This window comes from Arachis ipaensis, chromosome B2 (genome assembly GCF_059453495.1).
Source record: "Arachis ipaensis isolate K30076 ecotype BB chromosome B2, ASM5945349v1, whole genome shotgun sequence".
Classification (NCBI taxonomy): Eukaryota; Viridiplantae; Streptophyta; class Magnoliopsida; order Fabales; family Fabaceae; genus Arachis; species Arachis ipaensis.
This window is the reverse complement of record NC_142437.1, coordinates 62133111-62159006: the sequence shown is the minus strand read 5'-3', so window position 1 is coordinate 62159006 and position 25896 is coordinate 62133111. Positions and strand designations below refer to the sequence as shown.

Sequence of the window (25896 nt, the reverse complement as noted above, 5' to 3'; positions counted from 1 at the left end):
TAGGGTGGATTATTAGTGCATAAAAGCAAAACACCCCAATTTATATCTAGCATGGAATTTCTGGGTGTCTTTGGATCTTTTTAGTATGCCTTTCTTCAGGTTCAAAAAAAGAAAGGGATGCACGCGCAAGCATGCATGGCGCCTACGCATTTGCACAACTCTGAGTACATTTTCCCGAGAGTTGCACGAGCATTGCGCACACAACGCGCAAAACACGTAGGTACCTACCCACGCGTATGCGCGAGGCACGCCTCCGCGTCACCTAGCAACAAACTAATCCACGCGTGCGCGCACATGACGCATACGCATCGGTCAATCTGCGTGCCACTCTTGGTACATTTTTCCCGAGAGTTGCACGAGTGTTGCGCAAGCATTGCGCGCAACGCGCAACCCTTAGTCACGTGTGCGCGTATGGGACGCTCACGCGTCGTTCTAACTCTTGCTCACCCATGCGTGCACATACATGACGTGTACGCGTGGGTCGCCTTACAGGCATTCCCCCAGTACGTGTCACCCGAGACTTGTGTGAGCATTGCGCAAGTAATGCGCGAAACGCGCAGTCGCCTCCACGTGTGTGCGCGCTGTGACGCATACGCGTCCCTCATCTGTTCCCCCATCCACGCGTATGGGTGGCGTGCACGCGCGTGTCGCTCCTCGGACGCAGGTAATACACCAGTGCGCCCCTGTTTCAAATTTTCTCTTCTACTCCCCCTCTTCACCACTTCTCTCGCCCACCACCACCGGCAACTTCACCCACCATCGACCACCACCTCTGGCAGTCCCACACTCTATCAAAATCACCCCCAACGAATTTTGCAGATTATACAGATCACCCATGTCACGCGATGGTTGACAAACCCCAATTTGATGGTTTGTTTTGTATTGATTTTTGGGGATTTTATCACCTTTTACCCATATTTATTCAAGAAATAGCATGGTTTTGTATATTCTCCTTTAATTGTGCTTGAATGTGAAAACATGCTTTTTAGGACTCAAAATAGCTAAATTTAATTCACCTTGATTCTATTAGATGCCTTGATATGTTTGTTAAGTGATTTAAGGTTTAGGAGGCAAAGATTGGATCAAGGGAATGAAGAAAGAAAGCATGAAAAGTTGGAGAACTCATGAAGAAATGGAAGAACCGGAAAGCTGTCAAGCCGACCTCTTCACACTTAATCGGCCATAACTTGAGCTACAGAGGTCCAAATGATGCGGTTTCAGTTGGGTTGGAAAGCTAACATCCGGGGCTTCGAAACGATATAAGATTTGCTATGGTTGAACCGCTCATGATGACGCGTACGCGCATAGTACGCGCACGCGCCGTTGCTGCCACCTGGTTCACTTAAAGCAAAACGTGGCCAGCGAATTCTGAAGCCTTGTGGGCCCAATCCAACTCATTTCTGATGCTATTTAAGTCAAGGATTGAAGGGGGAATGAGGAGACGTTTCATACTTTTCAGACTTTTACATACTTTTCATACTTTAGAAGTTAGTTACCATTAGTTTAGTTTTAGCTTAGTTTAGTAGTGAGAATTAGTTTCTAGAGAGAGAAGCTCTCACTTCTCTCTAGAATTAGGATTAGGTTTAGTTCTTAGATCTAGATTTTAATTCATCTTCTTCTACTTCTATCTTCTCAATTCCTTGTTGTTACATTCATTCTTCTTCCATCCTTTTGTTGTAATTTCCTTTATGTTGTTCTTGCATTTTGTTGTAGATCTACTTTTGTTCCTTCCTTTCTCTTTCAATTCAATTCAAGGTAAATCATAATAATTGTGTTCATTTGATTTGTTGTTGTTTAATTCCTTGCAAATTGAGTAGTGTAGATTTACTTTTCTTTCAATTTTACTATGCTTTCCTTTTATGCTTTCCAAGTGTTTGATGAAATGCTTGGTTGGATTTTAGAGTAGAGTTTTATGTTCTTGGCTTGGAAAGGTAACTTAGGAACTCTTGAGTTACTAATGTCCAAGTAATTGATGATTGGGATTCATAGACTCTAGTTCTCACTAATTGAATTAGTGGAGAGTTAGGACTTATGGACTAGGATTGATATAGCTCATTTGACTTTCCTTTACTACTAGTTAGAGGATGATTTAATGAGATTAATCCTTGCCAATTCTCATATTGTGGTTAGTGATTAGGATAGAGATCTTTGACCACCAACCCTTGCCAAGACCTTTTTAGCCATTAGTTTACTTTCTTACCATTTATCTCTCATGCTTCATATCAAAACCCCAAATATAACTCACAACCGATAACAAGACACTTCATTACAATTCCTAGGGAGAACGACCCGAGGTTTGAATACTTCGGTTTATAAATTTTAGGGGTTTGTTTTAGTGACAAACAATCTTTTGTATGAAAGGATTATTGCTTGGTTTAGAAACTATACTTGCAACGAGATTTCATTTGTGAAATTCTAAACCATCAAAAATCCAATTCATCAAAATGGCGCCGTTGCCGGGGAGTTGCAATGGTGTTATGTTATTGGTTATTGTATATATGTGAATATTGTGAATAGCTTGATTTTTGGATTGCTTGTTAGTTTTGCTTGTTCTAGGACTTTGTTTCATTATTTCTTGTTAGCTTTTGTTTCTTATTTTTACTTTTACTATGAATTCTCACTTTGGCTTTGAGTGTGATTACAACTATGTTGTAGGAAATGGGAACTTCAATGAAGATGTGCATCAAGGATGGGATGACCAAAGGTGGGTGGAGCCATATGCATATGATCAATCCCCATGGCAACAACCTCCACCAATGCACTATGAAGAAGAGCCATTCTATGATGCATACCAATCCAATGGCTATGGTGAATCTCCTTGTGACTTTCAAGAACCACCACCATATGCCTATGAGTCATATCCTCAACATGAGTCTCAACCACACTCACAAGCCTATTTTCAACAAACACCTCCATATGACCATGATCCTTACCCACCATACCAACCTCCTTTTGAACCATATGAGCCATACATGGAACCACAATTCCAAGATTACTACTCACAAGAACCACCTCAATACACACCACCACCTTACCAAGAAGAACCACCTTCCTATAATGAACCCTTTCTCCAAGACAATGAACCCTCTTATCCACCCCAATCCTCAATGGATGAAACCCTCGGTGTTCTTCTTCAAGGACAAGACGAGATGACAAGGGATGTGCAACAATTCATGACCGCCTTGGATGAGGTGGTAAACCGGTTAGCATCCCAATGCTTGAACACTCAAGGGACTCCCATGGCTACATGTGGAGAAACAAATGAAGAGCATAACATGAAGGAGAGATTGGTGGAGAACGAGGGAAGTTGCTTTGTATTGGAACAATTGGAGGAAGCTATAATTGTTGAAGAAGATGAAGAATTTGTTGAAGACTTAGGAGATGCGGAGCTTCCATGGGAACATAGAGTTGAAGAAAACCCCTCCAAGATGATTGAAAGTGATGCTAGGGAGGAAAGTGCACACCTTCCAAGGCATATCCCATATGAAGACTTGGATGGGATAGAGAAAGAATTGAGTTCCCTTGGTGATGAAGATCAAGCATCAAGTCTTAGTGATGAAGAATCCTTTAAGCATGAAGAACCTTCTCCGGTTGGATTTGAAAGCGTTGAGGAGGTAAATTTTTCTCACCCTCCCTATTATGATTTGAGTAAAGGAAAAGGTTTAGATAAAATTGTTGAACAAAGGATTGAGATTAAGAGATCTTGTGAAGAGGTGGAAGTCCCTAGAAATAGAAGAACGAGGGTTGGTTATGCTTTGTCAAGATCTTTGGAAGCATCTTTGCCTAGGTTGTCATCTACCCCTTCACTTGAGTGGGTAAAATTCATTTCTATTAGCTTTATTGTCCCACTTGAGTATGGCTTGCTTGAAACGGATGGTCAACTTAGGATGCTCTGTGGGATGAAGCGTAAGCGAAAGATGTTTCGTGGTTGGCGTTGCAAATCAAGGCTCATTTTGGTTGATACTTCAAGAGTTGAATACAAAGGTGGGAATAGTGCTCAAATAGATGGGTCTAGGAGGCTTGTTGGTCACTATATAGAGAATTCACCTTACTCACCACCCGGTTGGACGAATAATGATGATCAACCTCAAGATGGGTGTGAAAACAAAGTGTGGGATCCCGGATTACAAGAAGAGGATCAACTTAGGGAGCCCCAAGCTTGTGAAGAACTCCATCAAGACTTGGCTCAATCCATGAAGAATCTTGGGGCACAATGGAGAACCAAGCATTGGTGGGAGTTCCAAGATGAATACAAGCACAAGCCACCTTGATGAGGAGCTCCCCATAAGTCCAACTTAAGGACAATAAACAAAAGTGCTAGGTGGGAGACAACCCACCATGGTAAAATCCTTTCATTTTCTCTTTTGTATATATTGGTAGAATTAGTTTAATTTCATGTTTTGTTTAGTTAGTTGAGTATGTTTGGTACTTTAAGTATGTTAAATAAGGTTTTATGGTGTTTTGGTAGCTGTTTGGAGGTTTGGAATGCTTGGATTGGTGCAAAAACATAGAAAAAAATTTTTGAAAAACAGAGCACCATCCACGCGTACGCGTACATGGCGCGTACGCGCACGTCCAGCATTTTCGACCATCCACGCGCGCGCGCCATGCGTGCGTACGCGTGGATTGAGAAGTTCCAACCTCCATACATTTTCCAGAGAGTTGTGCCTGCGCCGCGCCAACGTTGTGCCTCTGGCACAAACCCCACTTGCGCACACGCGCACATGACGCGTACGCGCCACTCTCGAAATAAGCCAACGACGCGCGCGCGCCATGTGTGCGTACGCGCGGATTTCTTTCTCCCATCCACTTTTCTTTTCTTCTCCTCTTTCCAATTCTTTCCTTCTCCTTTCTTCTTCCCTTCTCCTAGCCCTCATCCAACACTTCCAAACACCATGAATAACCATTTATTTTAGTTAGTTAATTAGTTAGTTGGTTAGTTACTTAGTTAGTTTTCGTTTAGCTTTCATTTTATTTTCTCTCTTTTCATTATACGTGTTGGAGTATTGACTTTGTTTACTATACATTGCTACATCCCTTATTGCCTAAATGCTATTTTAGCATGAATGTTTTTAGATAATCTTTGTTGAATTCTATGATTGAGGTTATATTTTGTTACTTGGTTTTGAGTTCTTCATGCTTACCTTTTGAAAAATACCAAGTGATGAGAATTGTCTTCGAGCTTATAACTCTTTTGAATTGCATGTTATAGCTAGCCACCATGTGATTTGGATCCATTTCCCTCGATTAGGCAACCTCTTGATGGATGATGTTGTGCATTTACCTTAATGCATTGTGTTCATGATTATATCCATCCATATGTTTGACTTGAATGCTTTCATGCTTCTCTAATGCTTGTCTTACCTTACAAGCTTACTTAAAGCATCTCAAGCACACTAGGATAAGTGAAGTGCATGCTTCTTTTGTGACATAGCTTTTATGCTAATGTGTATTCTAAACCGCGCAATTTAGAATTCACACACTTAATATTTCTTAATATCACACTAATTCACTCACCTCATTCTAGTGATTTACCTCATTCCAACAATGTATGCTTCCTTGCTTTTATATCTTCTCATCTTATGGTGTTATATTTTTGTTTTTCATAACGAATGCACCACAAGCAACCATGGAAGCGGAAGAAAGAACACATAGCAATCCGGAGAGTCGCCGTACCCCCTTGCTCATCTTTGAGTGCACCGAGGACGGTGCAAACTTTTAAGTGTGGGGAGGTCGTCCGACCGATCGGCAATCTTGGGTGACAAATTTCTAATCCCAACACTTTTGCATTTCATTCTAGGATTTTAGGATTTTTACTTGCATTTTTTTATTTTTGCATATGCATACACAATAAGCTTAGTCAAAATAATGAAAATTTTCCAAGGATTTCTATCTATAGGGCACCAATTGATTTGAGTGAAAATTTTTTCATAGAACTTGCTTGAATTATATATTATGGATCATGTTTTGAGCTAAGAACACAAGCTTGTGAGACTTGAGCCTAATAGCGTGGTTACATCTTATAACCACTTATTTTTCCTTCTTGTGTGCATTATTCTCTTTCTATGATTGTAATCTTTGATTTGTTTGATTCTTTATGTCCATTATTTTGTGTATTCATGCATTTATATGATTGAGGCCATCATTTTATTTAGCTCACTTACCCAAATAGCCTACCTTTTATCTTTCATTGTTAGCCAAATTTGAGCCTACGATTAACCCACTTGTTCTTAATTTAGCACATTACAAGCCTTAAAGCGAAAAACAATAAATGTCCTTATTTGGATTTTTGATTAGCTTAGGCTAGAGTGTGTGTATCATTCAAGTGTGGGAACCTTGGGACATTGGGTGAATAAAAGGGTAGTTTTGTATTATTATTGTAAATATTGGGAATTGGGTACATGCTCATGTATTGATTAAATGTATAGACCTTATGCATTGGTACTCTTGTATATAGTTTGAAAGAAAGAAAAAATGAGAAAAATAAAAAAAAAATATATGAAAAGTATAGAAAAAAATGGAAAAAGAAAGAAAACGAAAAAGAAAGAAATAAAAAGGGGACAAAATGCCCCAAGGTGAAGCTCAATAAGATCAATGCATATGAGTTGTGAAATGAAAAGAAAATGCATGAGTATGTGAAAAAGTGAAAAATGGGTAGCTAGATTAGAACTTAATTGTATAGGATGTCATAGGTTAGGTGGGAAGTTTAAGCTTATCAAAGATTCAAATTTCAAGCTCACTTGACCGAATATGCATCCTACCTTGACCCTAGCCCCATTACAACCAATGAAAAGACCTCATGATACTTGTATGCATGCATGAAATAAATGTTGATTGTTAGAAGAAAAACAAATCTTGGAAAGCATGAAATAGAGGAGAATCGAGTGAATCAACCCTAAACACTTGAGCGAATAGAGTGCAAACACATCCGGTGAGGGTTCGATGCTCAATTACATGTTTTCACCTATGATCATCATTCTTCATGCAAGTTTGTAAAAATATTTAATAACTCAATTCAATTGTGGATTAGACTTGCTAGTCCTTATCCCTTGTGCATATATGTTTCTTGGGAATTGATTTATTTTGACCAAGCACTTGCATTCATTTAGATAGTTGCATATAGGTAGATTGCATTTAGTTAGTTTCCATTGAATAAATGCCATACCCTTACTTCATTCTTGGTTTAAGCATGAGGACATGCTTGGTTTAAGTGTGGGGAGGTTGACAAACCCCAATTTGACGGTTTGTTTTGTATTGATTTTTGGGGATTTTATCACCTTTTACCCATATTTATTCAAGAAATAGCATGGTTTTGTATATTCTCCTTTAATTGTGCTTGAATGTGAAAACATGCTTTTTAGGACTCAAAATAGCTAAATTTAATTCACCTTGATTCTATTAGATGCCTTGATATGTTTGTTAAGTGATTTAAGATTTAGGAGGCAAAGATTGGATCAAGGGAATGAAGAAAGAAAGCATGAAAAGTTGGAGAACTCATGAAGAAATGGAAGAACCGGAAAGCTGTCAAGCCGACCTCTTCGCACTTAATCGGTCATAACTTGAGCTACAGAGGTCCAAATGATGCGGTTCCAGTTGGGTTGGAAAGCTAACATCCGGGGCTTCGAAACGATATAAGATTTGCTATGGTTGAACCGCTCATGATGACGCGTACGCGCATAGTACACGCACGCGCCGTTGCTGCCACCTGGTTCACTTAAAGCAAAACGTGGCCAGCGAATTCTGAAGCCTTGTGGGCCCAATCCAACTCATTTCTGATGCTATTTAAGTCAAGGATTGAAGGGAGAATGAGGAGACTTTTCATACTTTTCAGACTTTTACATACTTTTCATACTTTAGAAGTTAGTTACCATTAGTTTAGTTTTAGCTTAGTTTAGTAGTGAGAATTAGTTTCTAGAGAGAGAAGCTCTCACTTCTCTCTAGAATTAGGATTAGGTTTAGTTCTTAGATCTAGATTTTAATTCATCTTCTTCTACTTCTATCTTCTCAATTCCTTGTTGTTACATTCATTCTTCTATCCTTTTGTTGTAATTTCCTTTATGTTGTTCTTGCATTTTGTTGTAGATCTACTTTTGTTCCTTCCTTTCTCTTTCAATTCAATTCAAGGTAAATCATAATAATTGTGTTCATTTGATTTGTTGTTGTTTAATTCCTTGCAAATTGAGTAGTGTAGATTTACTTTTCTTTCAATTTTACTATGCTTTCCTTTTATGCTTTCCAAGTGTTTGATGAAATGCTTGGTTGGATTTTAGAGTAGAGTTTTATGTTCTTGGCTTGGAAAGGTAACTTAGGAACTCTTGAGTTACTAATGTCCAAGTAATTGATGATTGGGATTCATTGACTCTAGTTCTCACTAATTGAATTAGTGGAGAGTTAGGACTTATGGACTAGGATTGATATAGCTCATTTGACTTTCCTTTACTACTAGTTAGAGGATGTTTTAATGAGATTAATCCTTGCCAATTCTCATATTGTGGTTAGTGATTAGGATAGAGATCTTTGACCACCAACCCTTGCCAAGACCTTTTTAGCCATTAGTTTACTTTCTTACCATTTATCTTTCATGCTTCATATCAAAACCCCAAATATAACTCACAACCGATAACAAGACACTTCATTACAATTCCTAGGGAGAACGACCCGAGGTTTGAATACTTCGGTTTATAAATTTTAGGGGTTTGTTTTAGTGACAAACAATCTTTTGTATGAAAGGATTATTGCTTGGTTTAGAAACTATACTTGCAACGAGATTTCATTTGTGAAATTCTAAACCATCAAAAATCCAATTCATCAATGATGCGGGTGGAAACTGTCTCTCAACAAATTTTCTTCAGCAAGTGTACCGAATTTGTCGTCAAGTAAAAACTCACAATAGAGTGAGGTCGAATCCCACAGGGATTGATTGATCAAGCAACTTTAATTAGAAGAATGTTCTGGTTAAGCGAATCCAGAATTTGGGTTGAGAGTTGCAGAAAATAAAATGGCGGGAATGTAAATAACAGAAAAGTAAATGCTAGAATTAAAGGACTGGAAGTAAATGACTGAAAATAAATTGCAGAATTGTAAATGGAAATGGGGGATTTGCTCATAAAAGTAAATGGCAGAAATTAAAGAGAATGGGTAAGATCAGAGATGGGGAGTTCATTGGGCTTAGGAGATGTTGCAATTCTCTGGATCAAGTTCATTTTCATCTCTTCCTCAATCAATGCACTCATTGATCTCCTTGGCAATCTTAATTGATTGAATTACAATTTCTTGCAATTCAATCTCTCAAATCTTGATCAATAGCCAATTCCTTGGTCAATTGCTCATGAGAAGAGATGAAGTATGGTCACTGATTATACCACATGCATTTCCCAAATCAAGTATTGAGAGGGTTATAGTCACATACCCATCCAAACCCAATTTGGTCTAGCATGAGAAAGCATTTCTAGATTGATCTCTTCATTCCTCTTTCAAGGTTCAGAAGAGATCCAAGTTTGAATAGCTTCTTTTCCAAGATAACTACTCAATTGGATGAAGATCGAAAGCTTTCAAGTAAAATCAAGAGAAAAGATAGAAGAAGAATAATGAAAATTAGTATTGATCCATCAAATTACAACAGAGCTCCCTAACCCAATGAAAGGGGTTTAGTTGTTCATAGCTCTAGAAAATGAAAACAAAGATGGAGAATACATCATAGAACTAGAAATTGCAGAGAAAGTAAAATACAGAGAGTAGTTCGCTTTTTCCCCACTTTTGGAACTCTCCTCAACAATTCAAAGCTACTCCTATACATACTACTTCTCTCAGCTTCTAGTTGGCTCTTCAAGTCTTGGGCCTTTGGAACTTGAGTTTGAAGCAGTTCTCTTCTTCATTTGGGCTTGGCTTTACTTGCAGAGAGAAAATGTGAAGTGGGCAGAGACCTTAGCTCAGGACGTTAGGGGTGTTAACGTTTAGTGAAAATATAAGTTCGAGAACGTTAGTGACAATCAACTTTCTCACTAACGTTACTAAGTAAAAGCCACGTTAACTTCAACGTTAGTGGCATAAACGTTGCCACTAACGTTGCCTCTAAGTCCTTCGCACACGTTATTGAGACTTAACATTTCCAATAACTTTGAAAAGCCCCCTTTGTTCCCACGTTAGAGCCCACGTTAACTTAGTTAACGTGGCTCTTTAACGTGGGCTTGCCATCCTTCGAGAACGTTAGTGACACTCAACATTGTCACTAACGTTCCAAGGTGCCCCTATGCCTCACGTTAGAGTCCACGTTAACTAGGTTAACGTGGCTTCTAACGTGGCCATGCTTAGCCATCCCCAACGTTAGTGACAATGTTGAGTGTCACTAACGTTGGCCATTCTTTCACTCATCAACCTTATCTTCCACGTTAACTAAGTTAACGTGGAAGTTAACGTGGCTCCTTGGAGGGTTGTGTGGTTACTTCCAACGTTAGTGACAATGTTGGGTGTCACTAACGTTGTCGACCATGCTTGCTTCTTACGTTAGCTCCCACGTTAACCAAGTTAGCGTGGGAGTTAACGTGGTATGTTTCTCCTTAGGCCAACGTTAGTGACAATGTTGAATGTCACTAACGTTGGTGTTTCTCCCCCTTTCTAACGTTAGAGGCCACGTTAACTAAGTTAACGTGGACTCTAACGTGGCCACTTATGAGCATTTGCCAACGTTAGTGACAATGTTAAGTGTCACTAACGTTGGCTTAACTTCCCTTCTCCACGTTAGAGTTCACATTAACTTAGTTAACGTGACTCTTAACATGGTCAATGATGGCTTTGAGAGCGTTATTGGCAATCACTTTTCTCATTAACTTTGCAAGTTACCTCCAATTCCTTGCTTCCTTTGGTCCTGAAATCAAGCAATAGAGCGCATCAAAGTTCTAGTCCAAGTCATGGGCAATGCAACATACAATTTGTCACTAAACTTATGCAAAATCCTCATGAAATAATGTAAAATGCACAATGTATGCTTGAATCAAGGTGTAAGTGAATATCTACCCAAAACTAGCTTATTTCCTAAGGAAATGCATGAAACAAATCTAAAAACAGTAAAGAAAAGGTCAGTGAAATTGGCCAAGATGCCCTGGCATCACAACACCAAACTTAAAGCTTGCTTGTCCCTAAGCAAGTACTGGAACAAGAGAATGATGAATGGAATTCCAAGAGCAATGAGTCATTCTTGTGGAAGTCATATCACTGATTTTATGGTGGTTTCATGCATAGCAACTTAGGTTCATTCCTGGCTTTCAGACCTTTATCATGTCTTAAAACACTCACTTTGCTTACATCCCATGAAACTTTTATTCATTGATCCCTTTATTGTCATTTCAGAGCTTATTGGTGTTCTTAGGCTAAGTGCTCTGTAAGGGGGCAACTTTTTAAGATAAGCTTTCAGCCAACACTCCCGAACCAGTTGGTTCAAGGTGCTAGGTGTTGAAGCACCCCTAAGGACTTACTCCCTCAAGTCTCTCCCCCATACATACACACCACAGGCATATAGTAAGTTTATTTTTCTTCTTGAGACCTTGGTGTCCAGCACCTCTTTGGGTTACTAAATGCTCTGTGGTGAGGGTTACTCTTGATAATGGACTTTCAGCTGATAATCCCGGGTTAGTTAACCCAAGTTACCAGGTGATAAAGCACCCCTAAGAGCTTATTCATCCAAGTAGATCCCTCACATAGGAACACCACAGACACATATCTTAAGATCAAAACCATTGGTGCCTAGCCTTATTGCTTACTCTTTTTCTTTTGTTTTTCCACTTTCATTATTCTTTTCTCTTTCTCTTATTAGGATCTTGTCATACTCATATACTTAGTCTCATGAGTATATTCAAAGCAAAGTATTCAGGCCAGATAGTTGTCATCCCACCTTATGGTTGAACCAACTTAGCTAACTTATGATCATACCACAAACTCATGAATGTACTCCATAGTGTGAACTCCACTCTGGTCTTTTGAAACATAAACATTCTCTCTTCATTTGATTAAAAGGGACAAGCATTCAAGTAAGTTAAGGAGGATGCAGTGACATAAAAACTAGCACACAGAGACCTATTCAGAACTTAAAAGACAGAATTTATAAAAAAAAGTTTGAACAAAACATGGAAGCAAGTTCTATTTCATACAATATCTTCCTTATTTAAAACATAGAGAAAGGTGGAATAAAGAAGGAACTCCACCACCTTTTATTGTTGTGGATGTCCATGCTCTTTTCCTTACTTATCCTCCTTGTTTCCTCTTGCATTTTCTCGCATCCGTGCCAATCTTGCTTGCTTCCAATCCTCAAGTGCCTTCCTCACTGACTCATGACTCTCTTCAACCCTTTGTCTTTCCTCTCGTGCTAATTCATCCTTCATTTCTTCATACCTGGCTATTCTTGGATGCAATATTGGCAGCTGTCCCACTAAGTAGCCGAGCCTGGCTTGAGTGTTTATGTGATGTCCTGTTTCGCTCATGTAAACTCCTTTTGCGAATGCCCTTTGCTCGTCCAATAGTTCTGCCTATTCTATTTGTCTTCGATGCATCTCATGTATGTGTGCCCCTTGATGTGCTTGGATGTTGATTAGCCTCTGGATGGATTCTTGTTGCTCGTTTTGTCTTTGTTCTATCCTGTTGAATGTTTCTCCCCATTGTTGTCCTTGACTTAGTTGATGTTCCATCATTTGCCTTTGCCACTCACCTTGCTGAGTCATCCATCTTGAGAGTGCTTCCTCTTGCTGCCCCATCATCTGTAGTTGAAGCTCTTTCTGTGCTCCTTGGCTTTCCAAATATTGTCTAGACAAGCCATCAATGGCTTCCTACAATTGGTGCATGTCCAAGGTCTGTTGTGCTTGACCCTCTAAGCCTTGTCCTTCCACTACTTGAGGGGCTATCCTCTTCCTTTGCTTCCGCTGAAGCAAAGGGGATGCTGTAGCATTCATCCTTCGTACAGTTATTGGGATACCTTCCTTTATCCACATGGGGTTCTCATCTTCAAAAACCACCCCAGCTTTCTTGCATATTCGGTAAATAGTGCTGGGGTAACCTAACGTTTCCTCTTGAGTCGCTTTTCTCTGCCATCTTTCTAATACCTTCAGCTATGAGTTCATGGACCTTGATTTCTCCCCCCTTCAGTATACAGTGCACCATTGTGGCTCTCTTGACATTCACCTCCGAGTTGTTTGCAGCTGGAAGAATAGACCTTCTCACTAGCTCAAACCACCCCTTGGCTTCAAGAGTGAGATATGTTCTCTTGATGAACTTTGGTTTATTTCCCGCACCCCTTTCCCAGTCAGCTCCTGGTACACAAATATCTTGCAGAATCTGGTCATAATTGGGGTTGTCCAATCTTGAGTGATAGCTTTCTTCTTCAAACTATATAGACCGTAGCTTCAATGCCCTCATGACACTCACGGGACCAAAGTCCACCATCTTTCCTCTTACAAAGCTTGTATAGGACTCATCCTTCTTATCATATCGAACCGCATTTGCATAAAATTCTCTTATGAGGTTTGCATTCACCTTAATGACCGGGTCAGTGAGGAGCTCCCATCTTCTCCTTTCTATCTTCTCTATGATTTCGGGACACTCAGTCTTTTTAACTTGAAATTCTAGCTCATAAATGATTTCCTTATCAACCATCCACCCATATTGCAATACATGATGCAAACTTCTAAATCTCTTTTCATCATATGGGTGTTCTTCCATGGGTTCCTTTCCCTTCCTTCCTTTAGAGCCCGAAGATGCCATGAATGATAGTTAATATGTGAAGGTGGCAAAGTTGTGGAGATTTTTGGTTGTTTAGGGTTTTATTGCAATGAAGAGAGTGAGGTGGGAAAAAGGTTTTTTAATGGGGTAGGAGTGTCTTGTACCGAAATGGAGAGTGGTGAAGAGTGGGTAATGACAATGAAGGTGGGTATGGAACAAGGGTCGTTTATATAGAGAAGTTGTGAGAGAAATGAGGATGTGGATTGATTGAGTGGTTACTTGATGGACGGTTGGGGTGATGCATGGATAAAAGACAAGGATCATCACTTTATGAATAAGATTGCTCGGTCTTTTAGGGGTTCCATTTTTCCAATGTTGCATGGCAACATTTTCCAATGTATTCCCTTTTTAGAACAAGTGTGTAGCCCTTCCTTTTGTGGTGTCCGATCCTTCTTTGCTTAGTTGCCCAATCTATCCCTTTTTATGCTTCTTTTATTTTCCTATAAAGATTTAAAATAAGGAAATTAATATCATAAAAATCAAACTCTACGGCTAGAATAATAAAGAGAAGAAAAAGAGTTTGTTTATTTATGAATTTCAACTAACTAACTACTTGTGTATCCTTATGCATTTTGGTGGCACCATGGGGTGACACCAAACTTAGTTTGAAGAAATATGATGAAAAGTTTTGTTCAAAGCTCCCAAGACTAGCATGCATCTTGGTTTGCTTTGAACACCAAACTTGTTCTTCACTATATGCTGCATGATAAAGATTTCACCAAGTGTTTGTCAAGTTTGGGTTGAAATTCATAAACATTGATTTATTCATTATTTTAAAAACATATAAAACATGGGTTGCCTCCCATGAAGCGCATCTTTAGCGTCACTAGCTTGATGTTTTTCCCTCATCAGGGTGGTTGGTAGTGCTTAAAGTCCTCCCCTCTTGCTGTGGACTTATATCCATTGGTTGGATCAATGATCTCCACATGTTCTAGGGAAAGAACTCTGTTGATAGTGAAGACCTTAGGTAACTGAGATGGTACAGTAGGGAGATTAGGGGGAATATCTGGGAAGTAAGCTGAGATAACTCTATCCCCTTGAGAGAAGTCTTCCGTAGGCATCTTCTTGTTCCTCCACCTCCTTGGTACCTTCTTCTTTGTTTCTTTTGAGGTTGCCTTCCCCTTGGTGACCTCTTTTTCTAAAGGGGTTGTGATGCTGTCTTTACCTACCTCTAGAGATTTAGGTTCCTCCAATTTTTCCTTGAGCTGTGGCAATTGCTGTTTTCCTTGTTTATCAATTAAGGGGATCTCAGAATGATCTGGCTGTGCTTCAATGCTTGTCTCCTCCTTCTCATTATTATTTGTGCTTAGTTCCTTGTCCTCTTGATCTGTTTCTTGTGAGAGTTTGAAAACATTGAAGCTGAGTCGTTCATCATGGATTCTCAATATTAGCTCCCCTTTCTCTACATCGATAAGTGCTCTGGCCGTAGCTAGGAATGGTCTTCCCAATATGATTGGATGAGTGTGACTCTCTTCCATGTCCAGGATGACAAAGTTCGTTGGGAGAAAGTATTTCCCAACCTTTAGCAACACATTTTCCACCACTCCTACTGCTTGCTTTTGAGTTTTGTCAGCCAGTCTGATGATTACATCTGTGGGCATTATCTCATTGATCTGCAGCCTCTTCACCAGGGATAAGGGCAGTAAGTTGATGCTGGCCCCCAAATCACATAGTGCTCTATCGAACATAGTTTCACCTATGGCACAAGGGATGTGAAAACTCCCTGGGTCTCTTCTTTTTTTAGGCAACTCAGGTTGAATAAGGGCACTACATTCCTTGTTCATCACTATAGTCTGGCCTCCTTTGAGTGAGCTTTTCCTGGGAAGAAGCTCCTTCATATACTTGATGAATGCAGGCATTTGTTGAATTGCCTTGATGAATGGTATGTTTACATGCAGAGATGCAAACAAGTCTAGGAACCTTGAGTATATTCTCTTTCTCACAGCACCATTGAGCAGTTAAGGGAAGGGTGCATAGAGCTTCAGCAGCTCTTGTTGTGAGATTTCTGGTTCTTGGTGATCTCTATCCTCCTCCTTTGTTGAGTTGTCTTCAGGTTGTTCGAAAAGTGTGCCTTGCTTGTCTTCAGTCTCTTGATCACTTGTAGTGACCATTTTGCAATCTTTCCATCTTACTTTCTTTGCTTCTCCTTTGTAGTTTTTCTCCGTGTCACTTGGGAAGCTATCAGTAGGTTTGGGAATCTTCTCAGCTAAATATCCCACCTGGAATTCCAGCTTCCTAATGGTCTCTCCCTGGTTCTTAATATTGGCTCGCACCTCCTCTTTGAACACCTTATTTTCTTGAATCTCTTGGCATATTCCTTCAAGTAAGGCTTCAATCTTAGAGAGCTTGTCATCAATTGATGGGTGATTCGGAGCAGATGTGCTGTTTTAGTTTTGATAAGCGTGTGGAGAAGTGTTGTTGTGGGGGTGTTGAGATGTCCTCTGTGTGAATTGCTGGTGAGCTGCATTGTTGTTGGAGTTGTAACGTCTCTGGTCTTGGTTTTGATCTTGCTCACTTCCCCACCCAAAGTTTGGGTGGTTTCTCCACCCAGGGTTGTAGGTCTTGGAGTATGGATCATAGTTTTTCCTTGGTGAATTCCCAATGTAGTTGGCTTGCTCCTGACTACCCTCTGCTTCTTCATTCACTCCTTCTTGGGTTGTTGATGAAGTTGAGATTGCTGCTACTTGGTTCCTCTCCATCTTCTTGGTGAGGTAAGCCAGCTGCTGGGTAATGAGCTTGTTTTGGGCCAACAGAGCATCTACATTGTTTAGCTCCATTACTCCTCTTGTGTTCCCTCTTTCGGAAGCATATAAGTAGTCGTTCTCTGCTACTGTTTCAATAACATCTATGGCTTCCTCAATAGTCTTCTTCTTGTTCAAAGATCCTCCGAATGAATGGTCTACGGCCTTCTTTGACTCACAAGAGAGCCCTTCATAGAAAATGTGCAGCTGCACCCATTCGTTGAACATATCCGGTGGGCACCTCCTTGTTAGGTCTTTAAACCTCTCCCATGCTTCATATAGAGTCTCACCATCTTGTTGCCTGAAAGTTTGGACCTCAGCTCTCAGCCTATTGATTCGTTGAGGAGGGTAAAATCTTGCTAAGAATTTGTTCACCACGTCTTCCCAAGTTGTCAAGCTTTCCCTTGGGAAAGATTCCAGCCACTTGGCTACTTTGTCCCTAAGTGAGAATGGAAACAAGAGCAGTCTATAGGTGTCAGGATGAACACCATTAGACTTTACTGTGTCACATATTCTCAGGAAGGTGGTCAAATGTTGATTGGGGTCTTCTTGAACACCTCCAAACGAATAGTTGTTCTGAACAAGGGTGATGAGCTGTGGTTTAAGTTGAAAGTTGTTGGCATGGATTGATGGCTTTTGGATGCTACTTCCACAATTGCCTGGGTTTGAATTGATATAAGAGCCCAAAATTCTTCTATCCTCCCAAGCATGATTTGCTCTACCTCCTCCCCCATGGTTGTGATCCTCTTCTTCATGATGGTTTTCCAAGTTGTCTTCCATGTTTGGTTCAAAGAATTCCTCTTCTTCCTCAGCACCAACCACTTTCTTTCCTCTTGCCTCCCTCCTTAATCTAAGGAAGGTCCTCTCAGGTTCAGAATCGAAGGAAGTTGAAGCCCTGCTTCTTCTCCCTGTCATACAACCATCAAGTGCAAGCAAGAAAAGATAGGTGCAGAAAGTATTTTTGTCAGAATTACTGTTAGTTGTGGGTGATGCAATATATCAAACAGTTAGTGGGTTAGCAAACAGAATTGAAAATAACAAAGAAAAACAAAAGAGTAGAGGGGGAAGGGAAGAAGTTTAACTAAAACAAAAAGTAAATCACTCAAACAAAAAATGAAATTCACAAAATAAAAATGCTCAATCTAGTGATCTTCCAATTTAATCATTGTTGATGCATAATCAATCCCCGGCAACGGCGCCATAAACTTGATGCGGGTGGAAACTGTCTCTCAACAAATTTCCTTCGGCAAGTGTACCAAATTTGTCGTCAAGTAAAAACTCACAATAGAGTGAGGTCGAATCCCACAGGGATTGATTGATCAAGCAACTTTAATTAGAAGAATGTTCTAGTTGAGCGAATCCAGAATTTGGGTTGAGAGTTGCAGAAAATAAAATGCCGGGAATGTAAATAACAGAAAAGTAAATGCTAGAATTAAAGGACTGGAAGTAAATGACTGAAAATGAATTGCAGAATCGTAAATGGGAATGGGGGATTTGCTCATAAAAGTAAATGGCAGAAATTAAAGAGAATGGGTAAGATCAGAAATGGGGAGTTCATTGGGCTTAGGAGATGTTGCAATTCTCTGGATCAAGTTCATTTTCATCTCTTCCTCAATCAATGCACTCATTGATCTCCTTGGCAATCTTAATTGATTGAATTACAATTTCTTGCAATTCAATCTCTCAAATCTTGATCAATAGCCAATTCCTTGGTCAATTGCTCATGAGAAGAGATGAAGTATGGTCACTGATTATACCACATGCATTTCCCAAATCAAGTATTGAGAGGGTTCTAGTCACATACCTATCCAAACCCAATTTGGTCCTGCATGAGAAAGCATTTCTAGCTTGATCTCTTCATTCCTCTTTCAAGGTTCAGAAGAGATCCAAGTTTGAATAGCTTCTTTTCCAAGATAACTACTCAATTGGATGAAGATCGAAAGCTTTCAAGTAAAATCAAGAGAAAAGATAGAAGAAGAATAATGAAAATTAGTATTGATCCATAATATTACAACAGAGCTCCCTAACCCAATGAAAGGGGTTTAGTTGTTCATAGCTTTAGAAAATGAAAACAAAGATGGAGAATACATCATAGAACTAGAAATTACAGAGAAAGTAAAATACAGAGAGTAGTTCCCTTTTTCCCTTCTTTTAGAACTCTCCTCAACAATTCAAAGCTACTCCTATATATACTACTTCTCTCAGCTTCTAGTTGGCTCTTCAAGTCTTGGGCCTTTGGATCTTGAGTTTGAAGCAGTTCTCTTCTTCATTTGGGCTTGGCTTTACTTGCAGAGAGAAAATGTGAAGTGGGCAGAGACCTTAGCTCAGGACGTTAGGGGTGTTAACGTTTAGTGAAAATATAAGTTCGAGAACGTTAGTGACAATCAACTTTCTCACTAACGTTACTAAGTAAAAGCCACGTTAACTTCAACGTTAGTGGCATAAACGTTGCCACTAACGTTGCCTCTAAGTCCTTTACACACGTTATTGAGACTTAACATTTCCAATTACTTTGAAAAGCCCCCTTTGTTCCCACGTTAGAGCCCACGTTAACTTAGTTAACGTGGCTCTTTAACGTGGGCTTGCCATCCTTCGAGAACGTTAGTGACACTCAACATTGTCACTAACGTTCCAAGGTTCCTCTATGCCTCACGTTAGAGTCCACGTTAACTAGGTTAACGTGGCTTCTAATGTGGCCATGCTTAGCCATCCCCAACGTTAGTGACAATGTTGAGTGTCACTAACGTTGGCCATTCTTTCACTCATCAACGTTAGCTTTCACGTTAACTAAGTTAACGTGGAAGTTAACGTGGCTCCTTGGGGGGTTGTATGGTTGCTTCCAACGTTAGTGACAATGTTGGGTGTCACTAACGTTGTCGACCATGCTTGCTTCTTATGTTAGCTCCCACGTTAACCAAGTTAACGTGGGAGTTAACGTGGTATGTTTCTCCTTAGGCCAACGTTAGTGACAATGTTGAATGTCACTAACGTTGGCGTTTCTCCCCCTTTCTAACGTTAGAGGCCACGTTAACTAAGTTAACGTGGACTCTAACGTGGCCACTTATGAGCATTTGCCAACGTTAGTGACAATGTTAAGTGTCACTAACGTTGGCTCAACTTCCCTTCTCCACGTTAGAGTTCACGTTAACTTAGTTAACGTGACTCTTAACGTGGTCAATGATGGCTTTGAGAGCGTTATTGGCAATCACTTTTCTCATTAACTTTGCAAGTTACCTCCCATTCCTTTCTTCCTTTGGTCCTGAAATCAAGCAATAGAGCGCATCAAAGTTCTAGTCCAAGTCATGGGCAATGCAACATACAATTTGTCACTAAACTTATGCAAAATCCTCATGAAATAATGTAAAATGCACAATGTATGCTCGAATCAAGGTGTAAGTGAATATCTTCCCAAAACTAGCTTATTTCCTAAGGAAATGCATGAAACTAACCTAAAAACAGTAAAGAAAAGGTCAGTGAAACTGGCCAAGATGCCCTGGCATCACGCGATCGCGTCATTCATGCGGACGCGTCATGCGGTGTTTTGCTTTGCCTCGCGGGCGCGTCGTCCAGGCCTCCCCGTCACTTGTGTTATTCCAATCCGCGCGGTCACGTGAGCCATACGACCGCGTCACAGTGATTTTCTCTCTTCCGCGCGGTTGCGTGAGCCATGCGACCGCGTCACTTCTCGCTGGTCATCTCCTTAATTTCTTGTGTTCCTTCCATTTTTGCAAGCTTCCTTTCCAGTCTCCAACTCATTCATGCCCTATAAAGCCTGAAACACTTAACACACAGATCCCGGCATCGAATGGAATAAAGGAGAATTAAAATGCATAATTAAAAGTCTCTAGGAAGTAAGTTTTCAATCATGTAATAATTTTAGGAAGGAAATATAAATGCATGCTAATCATATGAATAAGTGGGTAAAGATCATGATAAAACCACACAATTAAACACATTATAAACCATAAAATAGTGGTTTATCAACCTCCCCACACTTAAACATTGGCATGTCCTCATGCTTAGTTGAAGGAGATTAAATAAATGAATAGGAACATGTAAAACTCATGCAATGCAATGCAACCTATATATATGAATGCAACTATATGATTTTTTTCCATTTGATCAATAATAAATAAGCTCTTCAACACAATTACAAATCAAATTCCACTAATTCAATTCTCATGCAGTAAGAACAGATAAAAATGCAAGAAGACAGCTCATGAAAGCAGGGAATATAGAATTTTAAGCATTGAACCCTCACTGATGATGTATATACGCTCTAATCTCTCTAGTGTATAGGGCAATCACTCTATCCTTCTCTAATCATGCTTTCTAATTTTTTTGTTCTTATCCTAATCAATCAACAACATTTAATATACCAATGCAGACATCATGAGGTCTTTTCAAGGTTGTAATGGGGCCAAGGTAATGGTAAGGATACATATGTGGCTAAGTAAGCTTATAAACTGAATCTTTAATCAACCCAAGCTTTAACATAACCTATGTATATATTCTATATAACTTTAGAATTCATACCTAGCTACCCAGAATTTCTCTTTCACATTCCATACTCATGTATCAACTTTTATTTTAATTTTATCATACATGCATTGACCTTTGAATTCTTAACTTAACATTGGGGTAATTTTGTCCCCTTATTTATATATTGAATATTTTTGATTGATTTTTTTTAATATAAGCATAAAAATAAACATAGCTTATCAATGCACATAGATTTTTAATTCTTATAGTTTCACATGAGTAGGTATCCAAATTCCCATTCTATTATCATGACACATGCCCTTATTATCTTTTGTTCCCACAATTTCCCATACTTAATTACCACACACAATTCTATCTTAAGCTAACCAAAGATTCAGTTTGGGATATATAATTGTTTTTCTACTTAAGGCTAGTAATGTGGTAAAATATAGAACAAATGGGATTTAAAGGCTCAAAGTAGCTAACAAAGGTAATTGAAAGGGTAGGCTTAATTTGGATAAGTGAGCTAAACAATTAATGGCCTTAATCATATGCAAACATATAAATATAATAAATATTGGACATATAGGATGAAACAAAATATAGATTACAATCATAGAGAAGTAAACACACAAGAATAAAATAATTATAGTTAAATAATGTAACCATGCATAAAGGCTCAATTCTCACAGGTTGTGTGTTCTTTAGCTCAAAAATCATGTTCCAAATACAACTTCAAGCAAATTTAACATAAAAATTTAATTAAAATTAGTGAAATTTTGTTCCAAAAATAGAGTCTTAGAAGAAACTTATTGTCTTTTCAATCAAGTAGAACATGCATGCAACTAATCTATTACTATGTAATTTATCCTATTCTATAAAAGAAAAACTAACTAAATATCCTAATTTATTGGTGTTTAGGGAAGAGAAATTACCTCCGGAAGTCAGGTACTGACCGACCTCCCCACACTTAAGGCTTTGCACCGTCCTCGGTGCCATCTGTCAGGAACAGGGGTGGGCTGGTAGCAGTATCTCCACAGTCGGGACCGTCATGGCTCCCTGTGCTGGTAAAGAAAGTGGAGTCCGGGGTGTCTGAGTCTTTGAATTTTCCCATAATCAGCTCCTTGAGGTATGTGAATCGGCGCTTGTTACGACGCTTTCTCTCTTAGCTTTGTGTTCCTGCCAATCCAACCTTTTGAGTATCTGATGGAGCAGTTGGTCTGTGGTAGATGCTTATGGTACGGAAGGAGGAATGTCCTAAGCTGGTTCAATGGGCTGGCTTGTAGTGGCTGCTGAGGGTATGATATATTTCCCATTAGGGACATATTGATCATCCCGTGGAAGTATGGCTTTGGTGTCCCCAGCTCTGAAGGAAACTCCGGCTGCTGAGACGAGATCTGAGACCAAGGCGGGAAAAGGTAAGTTGCCCGCAATTTGTACGTGTCCCATGGCATTCCAGATGTGTCTTGGTAGGTTCAGAGGCTAGTCTATAAGGATGCACCATAGTAGAACGGCCATGTCCGCAGTGAAGGAGGACTCTTAAGTGCTCGAAAAGACGTAATGGGACATGATCTGTGCCCATACGCGAGCCTCCAAGGTAAGTGCTAAAGGTGAAATTCCCTTAGGGCGGATACGATGGTATCCGTAGATCCATCGGCTGCCAGGTAGTGCGATAACTCTGAGAACGGCGTCCCAGTCAAATTGGTACATCTGGCGCTTGAGTGCAGCTTCTTGAAAGGCGTCCAAACCTTCTGGAATAGGGGGAAGACCTAGAGCTTTTTGAATGGCCTCTTCTGTAATGGGGACTTGCTTCTGATGGACAAAGATAGACTGCAGGGTTGGCAGGTGGAAGTTGGAGTAGAACTCGACTACCCAAGAAAGATTGACCTGCCTTGGCTGTCTCTGTAGGAAACCCCATTGTCTTTGTGCAATTTGCGGCTCAACAAAGGTAGCAATATGGTTTGGGAGGAGAAGAAGGTATTCGTTGTTGTAGCTCCTTTCTGCCAGGATGGGGAACATCTGCTCACAGTAGCGATTGGGAAATCGTGCAGTGTACTTTGCTGGGAAGGCTTTTTCTTTATCATCAACCTTTATAATCCTCTTAAGTCTCTTTGTTGAGGGTTTAACCGCAGTTGAAGAGGGTTTTGCCACTAATGCTCTTTTTGTTCCTCTTCTTGCTGTGGATTTGGGAGTAGCTTTCTCTTTTCCTTTCTTGGTGGCCATTCTGAAAAAGAGAAGAGAAAGTAAATTAAATTCAAAGAGATAGAGCAAGGAAGAGAACGGAAAAGGGTGGTTATGAATGCACAGTAAAAGGTAAATGATGTTAACACATGGTCATGACTACATGTGAAAAGTCATCAATGGAAAATTGTTAGTGCATATGATGACAAGTGAATGCAAGGTGTTTATTGGCATGCTGGCAAAGGCATGAGTAGCATAGATCAAGCATCACTCGTAATAAACCATCACGTTTGTATTGACAATTATTTATAACGAATAAAATATAAAAGGGGTTTTGTGAAAAACAGGCATTTAATAGTAGAGTAGAATAACGGAGAAAAGTGCAAAATGCCATATGGGCTTTTTCACAAACACATAGCATGCATGGTGAAATAATGTATGGAAAGTATTAAATTGAACATGCAAGTAACCCTTTAAAAAGTAATATATAATTGCCAAACAAATTTAGAACAATCCACAAGCATATAATGAGAAATAATGACTCAAATAAATTTCTAATACCAAGTAAAAAGGAAGAAAATATGAATAATGAAAGTAAAAAGATAAGATAAAAAGAAAAATAGAAAAGTAAGGAGAGAAGAAGAAAAAAAACCTTGTTAATGGGGGAGAGAGAGAGAGAGTGGGGGTGTAAAAAAAGTGAGAAAGAAGGAAGAAGGAGGAAGGAAGAAGGGAGGAGGAAAAAGACAAAATACGTTTGAGGAGAAAAGGATAAGATAAGTGGCAAATCAGGGAAGCTCTGCGGCGTAATCGACGCGGTCGCGTGGGGCACGCGGTCGCGCGACTTGCGTTGATACTGATTGACGCGGTCGCGTCGGTCACGCGGTCACGTGACCCGTTTTATGCCACTGGCGCGAGGGCAGCCTCGCACTCGCACAACTCTCTGTTCAAAATCATTGATTGCCAAATATTGGGTGACGCGATCGCATGGGGCATGCGATCGCGTGAGTGGCCATTAGAAGGATATCACGCGGTCGCGTCGATCACGCGGCCGCATGGGAAGGATTGTGTGTTCAGCACCAATCCAGCACCACTCTAGCACAACCTTCGGTCGTGCACCCTTTTAACGTCGAATTCTAGGGCATGCGGCCGCGTGGGTCACGCGGTCGCGTGGGAGGCCAATGTTCCCATGTGACGCGGGCGCGTCGGCGATGCGGCCGCGTGGGGGCAATTTGTGCCATTGGCACGCCTCCAGCCACACTCCTGCGTGACTCTCTGTTTGTTTTTTTTTTTATTTTCTCCCATCTCCTTGCGACGCGGACGCGTCAATGATGCGGTCGCATCGCGTAACCCCTTTTTTTCATTTAAAATTAAAAATAAAAGTATGTAAATGCAAATGCACGAAATGTACTAATAAAGAGAAGAGTTATTAAATTGAAAAAACTAAAAATAATGAAAAGAATGATCATACCATGGTGGGTTGTCTCCCACCTAGCACTTTGCTTTAACGTCCGTAAGTTGGACGCTCCATTAGCTCAATCTTCGGCTATGTGAGGATCTTCCAAGAGGAAGATCTCGAGCTCCTTATTTTTCTGCATCCTCTCTCCATGGTACAGCTTTAAACAATGTCCATTAACTTTGATAAGTTCAGTGCTTGAAGGATGGCTTAGGTGATAAACTCCGTACGGTTCGGCCTTCTCTACTCTGTATGGACCATCCCATCTTGATCTCAACTTGTCTGGCATGAGTCTCAGTTGAGATTTGTAAAGGAGGACTAAGTCCCCAGGTTAGAACTCTTTTCTCTTAATGTGCTGATCATGTACAGCCTTCATCTTCTCCTTGTATAGTCTTGAATTCTCATAAGCTTCTAGGCGAAGGCTTTCCAATTCTTGCAGTTGCAATTTCCTTTCAGCTCCGGCTTCCTCAATTCCCATGTTGCACTCCTTTACTGCCCAAAAGGCTTTGTGCTCGACTTCAACAGGGAGATGACAAGCTTTTCCATAGATTAAGCGGAAAGGACTCATCCCAATGGGTGTCTTGTATGCGGTTCTGTACGCCCAAAGTGCATCTTGTAGCCTGGTGCTCCAATCTCTTCTATGAGGTTTGACTATCTTCTGCAAGATACGCTTTATCTCTCTTTTTGACACCTCAGCTTGCCCATTAGTCTGAGGATGGTAGGCTGTTGCAACCTTATGAATTATTCCATGCTTCTTCACTAATCCTGTTAGTCTCCTGTTACAAAAATGGGTGCCTTGATCGCTCACGATTGCTCGTGGTGATCCAAAGCGACAAATAATGTGGTTTCTCACAAAGGAAACAACAGTGTTAGCATCATCAGTGCGGGTAGGAATTGCTTCCACCCATTTGGAAACATAATCCACAGCTAACAATATATAAAAGTAACCATTAGAATTTGGAAATGGACCCATGAAGTCAATGCCCCAAACGTAAAAAATTTCACAGAAAAGCATAATTTGTTGAGGCATTTCATCCCTCCTGGATATATTACCAAATTTTTGGCATGGGAAACAAGATTTACAAAATTCAGCAGCGTCTCTAAAAAGTGTAGGCCACCAGAATCCACAGTCTAAGATTTTTCTAGCTGTTCTTTGAGGGCCAAAATGTCCACCACTCTCAGATGAGTGACAGGCCTCTAAGATGGACTGAAATTCTGATTGAGGCACACACCGTCTAATTACCTAGTCAGCACCACATCTCCATAATTATGGGT

The 25896-nt window shown here is 40.1% G+C and overlaps 1 pseudogene; it reads left to right on the top strand.

Annotated features, from left to right (window-relative positions):
* Window positions 1-16733: 16733 nt before the first annotated feature.
* LOC148574100 (small nucleolar RNA R71) lies at window positions 16734-16835 on the top strand (annotated as a pseudogene).
* The last annotated feature ends 9061 nt before the right edge of the window (window positions 16836-25896 follow it).